Raw genomic sequence first — 4,387 nt, forward strand, 5'->3', positions numbered from 1 at the left:
TCTCGTTTTTTTTTGCCTTTTCTGGAAATTAGTGAAGGCAGCGCATCAAAGGTGCGCAACGCTGGTGCGAACCTGGGAGCGCTCCGATGTGTGCTCCAAGGTGCGGCGTGCACGAAGTCGGACCCCGGTTTGCCCCGGGTGCGCACCTCGCGTGCACCTTGGTGCGCACACCTTGGCTGGGTTGCGCGCCCTGGTGGGCACCATGGTGCGCACCAAGGAGCGCTCCGAAGTGTGCTCCAAGGTGCGGCGTGCACGAAGTCGGAGCCCGGTTTGCCCCGGGTGCGCACCTCGCGTGCACCTTCGCCGCGGTGGGCACCATGGCGTGCACGAAGTCGGAGCCCGGTTTGCCCCGGGTGCGCACCTCGCGTGCACCTTCGCCGGGGTGGGCACCTTGGTGTGCAGACCTTGGCTGGGTTGCGCGCCCTGGTGGGCACCATGGTGCGCACCAAGGAGCGCTCCGAAGTGTGCTCCAAGGTGCGGCCTGCACGAAGTCGGAGCCCGGTTTGCCCCGGGTGTGCACCTCGGGTGGGCACCTTGGTGCGCATGCCTTGCCTGGGCTGCGCACCAGGGCGGGCTCAAGATGGCACCCGCGTTCCTTTTTTTTCACTATCTTTCAAAACGGAAATTTTAAAATCTCATTTTTTTTTGCCTTTTTCTGGAAATTAGTGAAGGCAGCGCATCAAAGGTGCGCACCTCGCTGCCCACCACGGTGCGCAACGCCGGTGGGCACCCGGGAGTGCTTCGAAGTGTGCTCCAAGGTGCTGCGTGCACGTTGTCGGAGCCCGGTTTGCCCCGGGTGCGCACCTCGCGTGCACCTTCGTCGGGGTGGGCACCTTGGCTGGGTTTGCCCCGGCTGCGCTCCGAAGCGGGGTTATTGGAGCGCCGCCTCTTTTTTTGTCGGAGCGTTTGGTGGGGTTTCTCGCATTGGCTCTTCCGAGGCCCGGTTGCCACCCTGGCGCGCACGAAGTCGGAAGTAGGGTTAATTGCCCGGGTGCGCACCTTTGCCAGGGTGGGCACCTTACCTGGGCTGCGCACCAGGGCGGGCTCAAGATGGCACGCGCGTTCCGTTTTTTTCACTATCTTTCAAAACGGAAATTTTAAAATCTCCTTTTTTTTTTGCCTTTTCTGGAAATTAGTGAAGGCAGCGCATCAAAGGTGCGCACCTCGCTGCCCACCTTGGTGTGCTCTGAGGTGCGCACCCGGGAGCGCTACGAAGTGTGCTCCAAGGTGCGGCGTGCACGTTGTCGGAGCCCGGTTTGCCCCGGGTGCGCACCTCGCCTGCACCTTGGCCGGGGTGGGCACCTTGGCTGGGTTTGCCCAGGGTGCGCTCCGAAGCGGGGTTACTGGAGCGCCCCCTCTTTTTTTGTCAGAGCGTTTGGTGGGGTTTCTCGCATTGGCTCTTCCCAGGCCCGGTTGTTGGGTGCGCTCCCACCCTGGCGCGCGCGAAGTTGGAAGTTGGATTAATTGCCCGGGCGCGCACCTTCGCCAGGGTGGGCACCTTGGTGCGCACACCTTGGCTGGGCTGCGCACCAGGGCGGGCTCAAGATGGCACCAGCATTCCCTTTTTCTCACTATCTTTCAAAACGGAAATTTTAAAATCTCGTTTTTTTTTTGCCTTTTATGGAAATTAGTGAAGGCATCGCATCAAAGGTGCGCACCTCGCTGCCCACCTTGGTGTGCTCCGAGGTGCCCACCACGGTGCGCAACGCCGGTGCGAACCCGGGAGCGCCCCGATGTGTGCTCCAAGGTGCGGCGTGCACGAAGTCGGACCCCGGTTTGCCCCGGGTGCGCACCTCGCGTGCACCTTGGTGCGCACACCTTGGCTGGGTTGCGCGGCCTGGTGGGCACCATGGTGCGCACCAAGGAGCGCTCCGAAGTGTGCTCCAAGGTGCGGCGTGCACGAAGTCGGAGCCCGGTTTGCCCCGGGTACGCACCTCGCGTGCACCTTCGCCGGGGTGGGCACCTCGGCTGGGTTGCGCGCCCTGGTGCGCACCAAGGAGCGCTCCGAAGTGTGCTCCAAGGTGCGGCGTGCACGAAGTCGGAGCCCGGTTTGCCCCGGGTGCGCACCTTCGCCGCGGTGCGCACCATGGCGTGCACGAAGTCGGAGCCCGGTTTGCCCCGGGTGCGCACCTCGCGTGCACCTTCGGCGGGGTTGCGCGCCCTGGTGGGCACCATGGTGCGCACCAAGGAGCGCTCCGAAGTGTGCTCCAAGGTGCGGCGTGCACGAAGTCGGAGCCCGGTTTGCCCCGGGTGCGCACCTCGCGTGCACCTTCGGCGGGGTTGCGCGCCCTGGTGGGCACCATGGTGCGCACCAAGGAGCGCTCCGAAGTGTGCTCCAAGGTGCGGCGTGCACGAAGTCGGAGCCCGGTTTGCCCCGGGTGCGCACCTCGCGTGCACCTTCGCCGCGGTGGGCACCATGGCGTGCACGAAGTCGGAGCCCGGTTTGCCCCGGGTGCGCACCTCGCGTGCACCTTCGCCGGGGTGGGCACCTCGGCTGGGTTGCGCGCCCTGGTGCGCACCAAGGAGCGCTCCGAAGTGTGCTCCAAGGTGCGGCGTGCACGAAGTCGGAGCCCGGTTTGCCCCGGGTGCGCACCTCGCGTGCACCTTCGCCAGGGTGGGCACCTCGGTGCGCACACCTTCTCAATGTTTTCTTGCCTTTTCTGGAAATTGGTGAAGGCAGCGCATCAAAGGTGCGCACCTCGGTGTGCTCCGAGGTGCGAACCCGAGAGCGCTCCGAGGTGCCCACGAAGTCGAAAGTCGGGTTAATTGCATTGTTTTCCCCGGGTGCGCTCCGAGGTGCGCAACATCGGCGCGCACCAAGGAGGGCTCCGAAGTGTGCTCCAAGGTGCGCACGATGGCGTGCACCTCTGGTGCGCACGATTCGGAGCTCGGTTTGACCGGGGTGCGCACACCTTGGCTGGGTTGCGCACCTTTTGTGCGCTCCAAGGTGCGCACGAAGTCGGAGCTCGGTTTGCCCCGGGTGCGCACCTTCGCCAGGGTGCGCACCTTGATGCGCACGCCTTGGCTGGGCTGCGCACCTTGGTGGGCGCCATGGTGCGCACCTTTCGTGCGCTCCAAGGTGCGCACGAAGTCGGAGCTCGGTTTGCCCCGGGTGCGCACCTTGGTGGGCGCCATGGTGCACTCCGAGGTGCCCAAGATTGGTGCGCACCAAGGAGCGCTCCGAAGTGCGCTCCAAGGTGCGCGCGAAGTCGAAAGTTGGGTTAATTGTCCGGTTTGCCTCGGGTGCGCACCTTGCGTGCACCTTCGCCAGGGTGGGCGCCTTGGTGCGCACACCTTGGCTGGGCTGCGCACACCTTGGCACCCGCGTTTCCTTCATTTTAAATTTTTTTTTTTTACAATCTCTCAAGTGGGAAATTCTATAATCTCAACTTTTTTTGCCTTTTCAGGAAACTTTTGAATGGAGCGCATCATTGGTGCGCTCCGAAGTGTGCTCCAAAGCTCTCTCCAGCTGCGTGCACCTGCCCCGGCCGCGCACCCGGCCCCGCCCAGCTTCGCTCACCTGTCCCGGGCGTCTGGTGCGGAACCTTAGAGTAAGAAACATCACCGTGCACCTTGGCCAACGTGCGCGACTCGACCGAGCGCGCACTGGCCGAGGTGCACACCGATTTCACCTGGGTGCGCGCGCAGCACCTCGGGCGCACCGGGGTGCGCGCACAACGCCCGGGTTGCACCGTGGCCTGTGTGCTCGGGGTGCCTCGGGTGCGCGCTCGGTGTCGCCCCCGCGCGCGCGGTAGTGCGGGCAGCGCACCCCGGCCCGGCCCGGCCCCGACGAGAACGCAAACGGGCAAAAGGTTTATTCAAATAGCATTGCGACGCCCGGCGAAAAACTAAAAAAGGGTGCAACACCGGGACTTCCCGGGAGGTCACCCATCCCAGTACTACTCCGGCCCAAGCGCGCTTAACTGCGGAGTTCTGATGGGATCCGGTGCACTAATGCTGGTATGATCGCACCCGTTATGAGCTTGTCGCAGTGTGTACTTAGCAAACCGCGACCCACGTGCGAATCCACCCCGGCCACCCACCCCCGTCGAGGTGCACACCCTCCCTCGCGAAGTGCGCCCCGTTCGCCAAGTGTGAGCCCTGCCCGGGTGCGCGCACCTTGCTAGGGCGTCGGGTGTGCACCCGGCCCGGCCTACGTGCGTGCACCTGGAGGGGGCGTCGTGTGCGTGCAGTGTCCCGTCTGCAACGCGGTGCCCACACACCACCTCGGGCGCAACGACCTGCGCTCACATGTGGGCCGAGTGCACCTTGGTGCATGTTCGGGGCGCCTCGGGTGCACGCTCGATCTTGCCCCGGTGCACCAAGGCGCTCGGTTTGCCCCGGGTGCGCACTTGGTGCAAGGTGGGCACCCAAAATAGGGATCAAG

At 64.5% G+C, this 4,387-nt stretch overlaps 1 non-coding gene across 1 annotated transcript; it reads right to left on the minus strand.

The window, feature by feature from the left end:
* Nucleotides 1-3,855: 3,855 nt before the first annotated feature.
* Nucleotides 3,856-3,974, minus strand: LOC131871038 (5S ribosomal RNA). The gene has a single exon (XR_009369334.1). It is a non-coding gene; the product is annotated as a 5S ribosomal RNA (ribosomal RNA).
* Between the last annotated feature and the right edge of the window lie 413 nt (nucleotides 3,975-4,387).

This window comes from Cryptomeria japonica, unplaced genomic scaffold, assembly GCF_030272615.1.
Source record: "Cryptomeria japonica unplaced genomic scaffold, Sugi_1.0 HiC_scaffold_365, whole genome shotgun sequence".
NCBI classification, from domain to species: domain Eukaryota; kingdom Viridiplantae; phylum Streptophyta; class Pinopsida; order Cupressales; family Cupressaceae; genus Cryptomeria; species Cryptomeria japonica.